We start from the raw sequence: 13,807 nt of genomic DNA, 5'->3' as shown, positions 1-13,807 counted from the left end.
TTGAAGATCTCCAAACTTAGATCTAGTCCTTATCCATAATTATAAGCTGTGCGTTTTCCCTGCATTTAGTAGATTAGTTCTTACTACATTGGGAACATTGGCCTGGGGCCATGTACCTATCCAGATACTTTCTTAGGACGATATTTGGGCATGGGTTACATTTATAATCTGTCCATAAACCTTTTCTTTTGAGTATTGCACCTTGTGTGGTCCATATAATTCTTGTGCTAAGTGGACACACAACCCAGACCCATCAATGAGGGTCTTTGTAGGAATACTGGGAGAGAAACTAATAGCTTCTGAGATTGATGGCTATGAAAATCGTGAACGTCTAGTGCAGTTGGGGCAGTCTATCCTGTAACCTGGACAGATGTGAGGAAGAATGAAGACAACAGGGGATAAACAACAACAACAGAACCAACAGTGGAACATCTACATGCAGCTGTTGGAAGTTATTCAAACCCTGAACTTTTAAGTCTCATGTGTGGATAAATTCCCTTGTGTTTAAGCTACTTTGCACTGGGTTTCTACGACTTATAACCAAAAGGAATTGGACTGATGAAGAGAAGGAAAACAGGGAATGAAGGGACGGTGAGGACAGGAAGGTCTTAGAACTATAGCTAGACAACAGCCTTACAACAGCATTTATGACAGGAAGGTAGCTGGTTCCCCATTGGTTCCCTTCATTTGTCTTTTGTAGGCCCAGGACAATTTGCTAAACCAGAATATGTTAACAGAGATAGGTCAGAGCTGAAAAGTGAGTGGAATTGCCTTCTACTTTTTGCTTCTGCTTTAGGCACGCTTAGGCACACTGATCTCTTCCTTCTCCTTCCTCAAACACAACCTCAGTACTCCCCTCACTTCAAAATATCATTTCTAGGAGAGTTCAACTCTCAGCACAGCTGACATTCTTAGCCTCCTTCTCCTCCTGCCTATATTCTCTGCCAGCTCATACCCTTGGATCAGACAGGGAACTCCTGGGCAAGACCACTTTACATCTGACTTCTTGTGGTGTAACCCAGTTTAAGTTGCCCAATGCCCTTTCACTTACAAAACCCCCAGAGAAACTCCTTTCCCTTGGGCTGAGATTTCAACCATTTAAACCAATCAATCCCATGCATATGCGATGCATATTATAAACCTTATTCTACCTACAAATTCTTATTTAATACCGTAACTTTAGCCTTATAGTCTATGAGCCCGTATTTGAGGGAAAGTTATAACCAAATGTCCCTAAACAGCTTGTAATCTTTAAAAAATGTAAAAAAAAAAAAAAAAAATGAAAAATAGCAATGCCAAGCGTTTAAAAATAGAAAACTGGTGCCATCTTGTGGTTACAAAGAAGTAAAAATAAAAATTTTATCTCACTTTTTCAATATATTAAAGAAGCATTGCCAAAATCAGACCCACCTTAAACAATCATTTCTCTCAGTGTTCTGAAATTCCCAGATAAAACCTCATACTCCTCCTTTAGAATATTGTTCATGTGGAGAGTTTTCCTTGTCAATCAGACTTATTGCTATCTCAGCCAGGAAAATCTAATTTCCTGAAAAAATAGTTTCCATGATTCTACTTTGATTTTTGAATCAGAGACAGATCTTAATTAGGTAATGCATTCATGGAAAAGAGCTCTACGACATTTTTTAGGCATTAAAATGGTAATCAGCAAATGTCTTTGAGAGATGATTCCAAGCACTGGAAACAACACATGACTGGATTTTTTAAGAGTCCATGAAAGTATAGGTTGACTTCCAGAAAACGTAATGCTATAAAAAGTGTTAAAATCCTTCTTCCCAGAAATGTCTGGGTTGACCAAAGGCATAAGATGAGCATGAGCTAAGACTTCCTCCCAAATGCTGCACATCTTATAGACTAAAGGAAAATGCCATGAGCTAACTAACAAGCATCCTTACTTTGAATACAAAATGTGCCATGGAAAGCAGAAGCAGACCTTTTGCATTGTAAAGGCATTCTGCTACTTCACATCTGTCCATGAAGACTAAAGGGATATGCCCATAAGCAATAATATTTGGGTGGTCTGCATTTAAACTTATAGGACCTCCTAGTATAAGTTGATACAGTAATTTAAATAGTTCATGTTTAAATTTAATAAAAAATAAAAAGTTAAAGGCTTAAAAAAAATTTAATAATATACCTCAACATGTTCGTGGGTGCCCGGGTGGCTCAGTCATTAAGCATCTGCCTTTGGCTCAGGTCATGAATCCAGGGTCCTGGAATGGAGTCCCTCTTAGGGCTCCCTGCTCTTTGGGAAGCCTGCTTCTCCCTCTCCTACTTTGCCTGCTTGTGTTCCTGCTCTTGCTGTCTCTCTCCGTCAAATAAATAAATAAATAAAATCTTAAAAAAAAAAAAAGAAGAAACACATTTGTACGTTATAGGACTAGCTTCTATAAAGTACAGGAGCCTGCTTCTCCCTCTCCCTTGAACCAACCCCCACCACTCATGTGCTCTCTTTCTCTCTCTCAAATAAATAAATAGAATCTTTTTTTTAAGTAAACACACAAATCTGCACTATTTGCCTGATGGGAGTTATTGACAGGAACAATGAGAATAGAAATAGTAGCAGACTTAGAGGATGATTGTGGAACTGACCAGAGCAAGAAGAAAAGAAAAAAAGTGAAGAATGAAAGAGCCAGGTTGGGGAGAGTGAAGCAAAGCAAAAAAGTATTACATAAGCATAGGGTAAAATTGTTGTGTGATGATCACATGTGTCTGAGCAAATTAAAGAGTAGTAACAATAAAAGCCAACATTTGTTGAACACTCACCATATGCCAGGTAGAATGTGAAATTCTGACTGTGTTATATTTAATCATCTTTGAAAAAGAAAAAAAAAAGTAGGTGAGCTTCCTAACACTACTTGAATTAGACAGCTATGTGGGATATTTTGCAGAATTTTTCTCTAACTTCAAAATCCAGAGATGGCTTTTAATGTATATGACATTCTGCTTCAGAACCTTGCATGGTGTCCATACATTAACTAAACAAATATTCCAGACTTTTTTTAAAGGAGATTTGAAACATTTTTAAGTGTCCTAAGTTCAGGATAAAATGGCCATATACGCATACATTTTTGAAATCTCTCTCTTTTTTTAAAATTTATTTATTTAATAATAAATAGAGAGAGAGCAAGCAGGCATGCAAGGGGGGGGCAGAAGGAGAGGGAAGGAGAGAGTGAATCTCAAGAAGACTTCCCACTGAGCATGGAGCCTGACATGGGGTCCAATTCCACAACCCATGAGATCATGACCCATGTGATGACCACCTGAGCCGAAATCAAGAGTCAGATGCTTAACCAGCTGAGCCACCCAGGTGCCCTTCTTGAAATCCCTTTTGAAATCACTCTCAAAAGTGAATGACATGAAGTTAAAAAATAAAAACAGTAAAGAACAGGTCTTTCATGATGAAACAAACAAACAAACAAAAGGTCCAATCTTATACCACAACCTTGCACCAAATTAAGATATAATGTCAGGAATGGAAAACTGACTTCCTTTCCAGAGAAGAGTATGCAAAGGAGCAGTAAATGGGTAAATTCTGGAAAACCCACAGTGCTAAAGCTCAGGGGCAGAAAGAGCATAGCTGGTTTCCATCCTCTTTCCCATGCTGGCAGGAAAGGGCTCAAGGCCTATGCTTGTAAGAATGGCCAAATTTACCTTTCACTTTGGCCCAAGGAGAAAAAACTGAAGGGCCAAAGTCCATTCACTGTTTTTACACTCCTGGCAGTGGAAGTAGCAGTGATTCAGCTAGGAGAGGAAAATCCAGAACTATTTTTTTCACATTTGAATGTCTCTGTAATCTAACTGCTTAAAAAACTACAGCAAAAGAAATTTTCCATTTCCCAGATGGAAGAGTAAGTGATAATACAATCATCATTCCTTGTAGTTTTCCTTTACCTTTGGATAGAAGAGTTAACTTCGCTGTGTTTTTTAAAAATTGTATTCTAAATGTAGTTCTCTGTTTTTTTTTTTAGATTTCTTCTAAAAATTAGTCAATGAGTTATTATTAGCATAGAACTAATACGCAGTTATCATAGTGAAGAAAATCTTTGTTATAAGAAAATAACTGCCCTTCCATACTCATTTGTGGATCTCTCTGGGACTTTCTAGGACCTTTCTTACTGCTAATAGAATTGGATTTTTCTCTAGGCTCTGAAATGGGACAGAATGGTATATTAATTGAATGATCTCAGTGGCTGTTCTGAATTTAAACATGAATGTTCACTTCTTTTCTATTTCCCATTCCAAATTTTGCCCAGCTATATGGTCCAACGTAGCCTCTCAGAGTTTCTGCAATGAGGTCAGATAACAGCACTAAAACATTAAAATGAAATCAAATATTCCAAATTGAATTAAAATATTCCAAAAATCATATATCAACATACCGTGATACTCCTAAATTCAATTTAAAAAAAACCTCCCATTGTTAATTTCACAGTGATATAATTAAAAGATATAAATCTTAAAAAATTAAAATCCAAAATCTTTTAGTTGAAGTCCCAAAGGGGTAAAGTGCTGTCCATGTGCATTACGAATCCAAAAATTAAAGTCCCCAATTTCAGTTTAAAGTCTAAGTAATCATTCTCTTTAACTGCTCATTTGCTCAATTTCGGTTAGATGAATTTTCCATGTCTTCATTCTTTAAGCCGCTGCAGCCTGGACTGTCCTTCTCTAGACTGGCTGCACTTCAGGACCTCAGATTTTGTGTCTGTTTGCTTGCCACACAGCTCAGCAGCCTCACTATGAAGGATCTAAAGCATATAAAATTACACAGCAATTGTTTTTCATACCTACACATTAACAAAAACAATCCAGGGGTACCTGGGTGGCTCAGTTGAGTACCCAACTCTTGCTTTCACCTAAGGTCCTGGTCTCAGGGTCACTACACTGAGCTCAGCTAGGCTCAGTGCTCAGCAGGGAGTCTGCTTCTCTCCTTCCCCTTTGCCCTCTGTACCTCCCCACTGCAGTCTCTCTTTTTCTCAAATAAATAAATAAATAAATGTCAAAAATTAATGTAAAGAATCCAATGCCATCGACTGATGAATGGATAAACAAATGTGGCTCATCTATGCAACGAAAAATTATTCTTCTAAAAACCAATGGGAGTTGCTACATGTTACAGTATGGATAAACTTTGAAAACATTATGCTGAAGTGAAAGAAGTCAGTCACAAAGGCTACACCCTATATGATTCCTTTTATATGAACTATCCAGAATTGGCAAATCTGTAGAGATAAAAAGTAGACTAATGATTACCAGGTGGTGGAGGTAGAGAGAAATATGACGGACTGCTAATAGATGTGGGGTTTCTTTTTGGTGTGATGGAAATATTCTGGAATTTGTTACTGGTTTTAGTTAATGGTAAACTGGCAATAGTGATAGTTAATATACTAAAAATTACTGATATGTGCATTTTTAAACCATGAATTTTATTTATATTTATTTATTTATTCATTCATTCATTTTTTTTAATATAATTTTTTATTTTTTATAAACATATATTTTTATCCCCAGGGGTACAGGTCTGTGAATCACCAGGTTTACACACTTCATTTTTAATTGGGGCACAGTCATTTTTAATTTCAATCATTTTATTGTTTTAATTTTAATTCCAGTGTAATTAACATAGTGTTAAATTAGTTTCAGGTGTATAAGATAATGATTCAACACTTCCATACATTACTCAGTGCTCATCATAAGTGCACTCTCTCTTTTCTTTTTTTGTTTTAATTTTATAAATGTATTCGTATCCCCTTCATCTATTTCACCCATGCCCCCACCCATCCCCCCTCTGGTAACCATCTGCTCTCTACAGTTCAGAGCCTGGTTTTTGTAAACGAGTCCTTTTATATCTCAATTTTTAAAACTCTTGAGAGAATATCTCAAAAGAGGTTAGATTTGATACTATGAGATTTACCACTTTTGTGGGACAAGGATGTGGTAGGGGCTGGGAGTCACTCATTTCTTTTCTCAGGGATTGTCATTTGAGATAATCCTCTCTCTCTCTCTCTTTTTCCTTTAAACTGGCAAGGGAAGCAGTTGGCATCAGACCCTGAGAAGCAGCTCTTCCCGTTCAGTTTCCACTTTCCCTTGAGGGCCATCTTTCTGCATCAGTGTGGGCTCCCACGTGGTGACAGGGCCTGCACTCTCTCCCAGGAACCGGTGTTTTTAGTCCCGAGCCACAGTGGAGACTGCCCCTTGGTATGGAACATCTTAGGTCTGTGAACTCAGCTTCCCAGGGAATGTTCATGGCCAGAACTATTTCAGCAGGAGAACCACTTTCAGCAAGTTCCTGAAATAAAGGGGCTATTGGTGAAGTGTGCCTCTAGAGGCCTTGTGGGACAAATCCCTGTGTCATTTCTACGGGAGACCCCGCATTCTAGGGTTTGAGATGTTACAGGCTCTGGATGTCAAAGTGGGGAATGAATCTTAAAGGCTTTTATAAACCATGCATATCCATGGCTTAGTCCCTCCATAGATTCCTCCCTTGGCTCTGAATTCAGTTCAAACACTATTAACTGGGGCGCCTGGGTGGCTCAGTTGGTTATGCATTTTGCCTTTGGCTCAGGTCAGGATCCCAGGGTCCTGAGCTTGAGTCCCTGCTCAGCTGAGGGCCAGCTTCTCCCCGTCCCTTCCCCTCTGCCTGCAGCTCCACCTGCTTGTGCTCTCCATCTGTCAGATAAATAAAATCTTAGCAAATACAATCTAAAGGGGAAAAAAAAGCACAAAAGGAGAGCAGCCAACCCACACCTGCACAAGCCCTTTGCTTGCTAGTTATCAAGCTCATACACTTGATTAGCTGCATTAAATTCTTGGCCTGTGGTCCTGGTTGAAGATCAGATTGTAAAAGCAGCAAATAATTATCCCCAATCAAGATGCTCTTGTCCTTTTGAGTGAATCCTTGCCTCAGATGCACTTGTTACTGAGGTTCTGATGGCCCCCTGTCTGCAGGCAGTGAGACCATGTAAAGCTATTAAATACCAGTGTCATTCAAAATAAAGCTGTCATAATTCAAATTCTAAAGCCAGCCCCTGCTAGGCACCATGACCACCCACCAGTTAGTTCAAGACCAACATCTAAAACAACCACTTCCCTGTGGTCAGAGTGGCCATAAATCACAGTGACTCATCAAAGTCAAAATCTCAGGTTGCCTAAGACTTTAAGTGTTTGCCAGGGTCCATGAGAAGTTAGAGAGCAAAAACTTATTACAATCTCACTGCACAAAATAGGCCACTGCAAACTCCTAAGGATATGAATCCTCATGGCCTGGCTTTAGAGAAACCAGTCTGAATATCATTGTGTTCCTGATTCACAAACAGAAATGGATAGATTATCTCTAACTTCCTACATAACCTCAAAGCCCTCAAACCTTAATCAAACACATAGCTCTCTCTATATAATGATCTCAATGGCTTTAAAAATAAGCACCAAAATCCTATGCTCCAAAACAGAATATACAAAAATGATAATAACAACTGTCTTCAAGTGATTGGATGGTGAATGATTTCTATTTTCTAATTTTAATCTCTAAAATTTTTCTATAAAAGTTTCAATCATTTACACAATCAGAAAATTCCCTAACTGACTGTGTCATGGAAGGGCCACACCTCCTGCTTCTACCTTCAGAACCCAAGGGATGATTAGAATTCTGACACTTCCTAGAAACTGCTACAGCCTCCTGACATTGGAATGAGTCTGGATTTCACACTGTATCACTGTTAGCTCAGGAGTCTCTATTTCTCCCACAAAATTATGGGTTTAACATAGAATCACTGAAATTATAAGCCAAACAAAAATAAAGCAAAGTGGCCAAATGTTTGGATTTGTCTTCATTTACCAGATAGCCAGTAAGCTCACTAAAGCCTTGACTGTCTTCCAGAGAGAGTGATAGAGAACAGAGAACAGGACACAGTTGTACCTTCACTCGCTAAACAAGTTCACAAGATGGGGCTATGATCAATTTCAATTTAGAGCATTAGCTGAACTAGAAGAAATCTCAGCAGGCACTAAATAGATGTTTACTGTCATGGTGAAGTCTATAAAGATACATTTTAAAGTTAAAAGAATATTTGGTCAAACTAAATCAAACTCAGCATGATGTACAACATGCCGTATATGCACATACACAGCCCCATTCAATGTTTATCAATGTATGGATTAAAAAAAAATTGAGTCATCTCCCCATCACCTAGTAAGAAAAGCAGTTGAAGTAATAATTTGAAATTCCCTTCCCTCCACTGATGGGTAAACCAGCCCTCCCTCTTCTGTAAGCGTCCTGAAGGAGAGGAGAGAGGCACGGGCCTGCCTCCAACCCCACTGTCTCTTCTTCATCTCCCTTGTCGCTCCTTAGCTTTCCCCAACAAGCCACTGAAACTGCTTTTACCCTCCTGGTTACCAGATTCAATGGGGACTTTCTTGCCCTCAACTGTATTCAATGTTGACCCCACTGTCTTTCTGCCACCACATAGTCCTGGTTTCCTCCTCCCTTTTGGAAAATTTCTTCCTGGCTCCTTGGCTGGCTTCCCTACTGCTGAAACAATAAATGTTTCGGGGCTTCAGGGATTCAGGGCTCAGGTCGGGTCCTCTTCCCTATACAAATTCTCTGCAAATGACTTCATCTAGTTGCATAGCTTGGAAGACCATATACAGACGCTGACTTATATTTCTGGGTCAGACTTTCATCCAAGTTCCAGTCTCATGGACCAAACTACTCAACACCCCCAACTGGCTGTCTATCGAGCATTTCAAATTTCCTACGTCCCTAATGGAACACTCCCTTTCTTTTTCCCTTTCCCATTTCAATATGTTCCTTTCTATTCCTCACCACCTCAGCAAATGATACCATTACATATTCAGCTATTCAAGCCCCAACCTAGGAGTCATCTTTGATTCCCCCTTTCCTGGGCCTCCCAGTCCAATCTAGCACTGTCTAGTTGACTCAGACCTGAAAAGATAACTTATCTCTACCCTAGTCCAAGCTATCAACATACCTTACCTGGAAAATTCCAATTGTCTTCTAAAAGATCTTTCACTTTACATTCTGGCCTCCTTATGTTCCAAAAGGCAAAGTTTGAAAACATAAATTCATATAATGCCACTCTATTGCTTAAAATCTTTCAATGACAGGCGACTGGGTGGCTTAGTCAATTAAGAGTGTAACTTCAGCTCAAGTCATGATCCCAGGGTCCTGGGATGGAGCCACACTTCTGGCTTCCTGCTTCTCACTCTCCTTTCTGCTTGTGCTCTCATGATCTCTCTCTCTCTCTCTCTCTCCCTCTCAAATAAATAAATAAAATCTTAAAATAATCTTTGAGTGATGTCCTATCATACTTAAAACACAAATTTTTAAAGATAGTCTACAAAGCACCCTGTATGATCTAGTTTACAATTTCATTTTCTACTATATATCCATATATTTGGTTTTTTTAAATATATTTCTTTGTTACCTCAGATCTTTGCACTTTCCCCTTTTACTTTTGTGCTACAACTGAAGAATTTTTAAATAAGTCTTGAGATTCTTTTGACCAAACCAATACTTTAGATAACCTATGGGAGTTGTTTTCAAACCTTCATAAAAGTATGGCCAATTAAGGATCTATCCAAATTCTTTGGCCATGTCTTCCATTGGGAGCTATGGGGACTTCCTGGAACCTATAGATGGTAGAAATGTTTCATTTAGCTTCGTAAGATTACTGCTTCAACCATCTAATGACAACATGAACATTGGTTCCCCCCAAATCTAAAATTGTTAACCCTAGCTCCCCTGATAAATTCTTGGGACTCTTTGCAAGCCTCCAGTCTTGCTGGAATGGACAGATTCAAACTCTTAGTGTTTATGCTGCTGGCACTGTCTAAATAGTGCAAATATGGAAGGATCTTTAAATAGTGTAGCTTAATGAGGCCCACTATTCCCAATGCAGATTCGGTGTGGCCACTGCTGCCTTTTACTGACCCACCTTCAGAACAGGAGTCCCCTGTTGCTTATTTCTTCCAATGGTGTTTGCCAAGGTCTCCACTTTAGTGGGATCTCCAGCAGACATCCCCATGCTGTGAGTCTTGTACTGTACTCTTAATGGGTCAACATGAGTCAAATAGATGCTCTGCAGGGGCCTCTCTTGCTCTTCTGAGATGGTCTGGTGATAAGCTAGCTGACTTTGATGGACAGCGATGCCACTGATGACTCCTCAGACTGTGGTATGGCCTTCTAGAGCTTGATAAAGGAAATAATAAAAATAGTATAGCTTTAATTTCCAAAATTAATTATAATGGTAACAGTGATAATAAGTAAATAATGTAAATTTTTAATGACTGTCAATATAAGGAATTGTGCTAACTATGGATCAATAAAACATGGTTCTTGACTTCTCCCTCTGTTACTATATAGCACAATGATTCACAAATTTTGGACTGAATTTAAAAATCTGGGAAAGTTGGGAGTGACATCACCAAAATATCAATGTAGGAGACCTCCATCCCTGCACAAAGATCAATAATCAGAAAGCTATCCATGAATATAAATGGCTCTGGGAGAGCTCAGGAGTCCTCTTAAGAAATTTTAGTAACACAGTAAAGCAAAAACACTTGAGAAAATTACACAAGAAAAGAAGAACGTTTCATTTTGCCTGCATCATCTCACCACTCAAGTTGGAACTGCTCAGTGCCAAGGGCCCCAGCCAGAGAGAGTTCCACTTACCAAAAAAGGAAAAGCAGAGTGAGTGACCAGCTTCTCCAGGCTTTCAGGGTACTACACAAAGGTCCCGATTCAGTTTTACCCCACCCAGAGACCAACAAAAGTAAGATATACAGAGCTGACTAGGAACAAGAAGAAACACAGTAGCTACTAATAGCAGCCACATAGCAGGACCCACTGCAGAGAAGCCAGGCAGGTTTAGCCAGTGAAAAAATCAATTGCCAGCTTAGCCTCCATGGAAGTAATGTCTCTTCCCATTAATTCTCCTCTTTGGCTGTGAAAAGAGCCTGGAAACTGCACCAGCAGGCAGCCCAGGCCTCTGTTGTTGCACAAGTGTAAGATGCCAGTCTAGACCCCCGACACTGACCCCACCAACATGTGTGCACTTAGGGCCAGCCTATCTAGCTGTGCACTTGCACACTGCAACCCTGACAAGCCTGATAATTGTCACTGGCCTCTGCTGACGTTTTCAGGCCTTGGAGTATGATTGTGGAGGCATAGGGGTGCACACCAAAAGCCAGGGATTCTATAATTGCTTGTGGGCCTGGATTAGGCCCTGTCTTCTGTCACTAGCCCCACCAGCTGTGCACCCACACATCCCAGGTTTGAATCCTGTCAAGAGTCTACATTGCTGTACACCCATGGTAATACCCAGCAGCCACAGTAGTGCATGCCAGTGAGCCTGTAGCTGGGCCTGTCCTTTGCTGCCTTCCATGACCTCACCACTGCATGACATGCCCAACTGATACATGACATGACACAGGCACCTGCATCTGGACTCTGCAGCCAAGTATGCCACCACAAGTTCTGGCCACCACCACTACATGCCTGGTCCCTAACCATTGTACCAGGAAGTGTCACTGAGGACCCCAGGTGCCCTTGAAACCACTATGGATCCCTTCAAGGCTTACCAAGGACAACAGTGTTGTCAATGCTGTGGACCCTCGTGGCCTTAGCCAAAGAGAACCATGCCACCCACACCCCAACTTGGTGCCCTGCATCAGCATGCCCCCCTCTGAGGTCAAAGTCCTATATTACCCAAGTCAGGCCATAAAGTTCAGGTGACTACTTCAAAAGGCTATTGAAATCACAAAAAATTAGGAAAACATGACTCCACCAAAGGAATAGAGTAAATGTCCTGTAACCGGTCCCAAAGAAATGGAGATCCAAGAATTGCACAACAAATAATTCAAAACAGTTGTTCTAAAGATGTTCAGGAAACTATTAAAAAAAAACACATATAAACAACAAAATTGGGAAGACAATACAAGAAAAAAATGGAAAGCTCAGAAACGAGAAAACATTTTTTAAAAACACCAAGGAGAAATTTTGGACCTGAAGAATACAGTAACTGAATAGTTCAATAGAGAGCTACAATATCAGACTTGACAAAGCAGCATAAGGAATCAGTGACATAAAAGAGAGATTAACTGAAATTATCCAAATAGGGGAGCAAAAAGGAAAAGAATGAAAAAGAATAAAGAAAACCTATGAAAATTATGGGGCACCATCAAAACAAAACAAAGCAAAAAACAATGTAAGGATCACTGGAGTCCCAGAAGGAGGAGAGAGAAATGTGGTAAAGAGCTTAGTTAAAGAAATAATGGCTGAGAACTTCCCAAACCTGGGAGGAGAGATTTGGAGATCCAAGTTAATGAAGGTAATAATAAGTCACCACAAAATTTCAACCCAAAATGATCTACAAGATGTGTTATAATGTAACTCACTAAATCAAAGACAAAGAAAGAAATTTCAAAAGCAAGAAGAGGAAAAAACTCTATCATACATGGTAAGCCGCATAAGGCTACAGCAGATTTCTGAGCAGGGACCTTGCAGGCCAGGAGAGAATGGGATGATATATTCAAAATCCTGTGAGAAAGAAACTGCTAACCAATAATACTTAACCTGGCAAAGTTGCCTTCAGAAAGGAAGGCAAAATGAAGACTTAGCCTAAAAAACAAAAGCTGATGGAGCTCACTACCACTAGAACTGCCTTAGAAGAAATGCTGAAAGGAGTACTTGAAACTGAAGTGAATGTATGATCATTAGTAGCATGAAAGCACATAAATACACAACACTGGTATGTTAACCATTTAACTCTAGTTTAACAGTTAAAGGACAAAAGTTTTTAAAAATAACTAGAGCTACGTATTGCCTGGAGCACTGGGTATGGTGCATAAACCATGAATTTTGGGACACTAAAAAAATAAAATGAAATGAAATTAAAAACTACAGCTACAATGATTTATTAATGGATACACAATATAAAAAGAAGTAAACTGTGACCTTAAAAATACAAAAGGGGAGCAAAAGTGTAGAGTTTTCACATGTGATTGAAGTTTAATTGTTATCAGTATGAAATAGACTGCTATACATATAGAAGTTTCTTGTAAGCCCAATGGTAAGCAAAAAGCAGAAACCTATGATAAATTCACAAATGATACGTAAAAGAGAATCAAAGCTTCCACTATTGGGGCGCCTGGGTGGTACAGTGGTTTAAGCCTCTGCCTTCGGCTCAGGTCATGATCTCAGGGTCCTGGGATCAAGCCCCACATCGGACTCTCTGCTCAGCGGGGAGCCTGCTTCCCCCTCTCTCTCTGCCTGCCTCTCTGCCTACTTGTGATCTCTCTCTGTCTATCAAATAAATAAATAAAAATCTTAAAAAAAAAAAGCTTCCACTATAGAAAATTATCAATTCAGAAAGGAAGGAAGTCAAAGACAAAGAAAAGTATAAGGGAACTATAAAACAGCTAGGAAACAATGAGATGGCATAAGTAAGTCTTTACCTATCAATAATTACTGTAAATGAAAATGCACTGAATTCTTCCAGGAACAAAACACAGAGTGGCTGAACAGATAAAATATATAAGAACCACATATATGCTTCCTACAAAAGACTCACCTCAGCTTTAATACACATACGCTAAAAGTGAATGGATGGAAAAAGATATTCCATGCAAGTGGAAACCAAAAGAGAGCAGGAGTAGCTTTACTTACATTAGTCAAAAGAGACTTTAAGCCAAAAATAGTAACAAAAGACAAAGAAGGCCATCATAGAATGATGCAAGAATCTACTGATCAAGAAGATACAACAATCATAAA

The sequence above is a fragment of the Mustela nivalis genome, assembly GCF_964662115.1.
Source record: "Mustela nivalis genome assembly, contig: HAP1_SCAFFOLD_1524, whole genome shotgun sequence".
Taxonomy (NCBI): Eukaryota; Metazoa; Chordata; class Mammalia; order Carnivora; family Mustelidae; genus Mustela; species Mustela nivalis.
Note: the sequence above shows the minus strand (reverse complement) of the source record.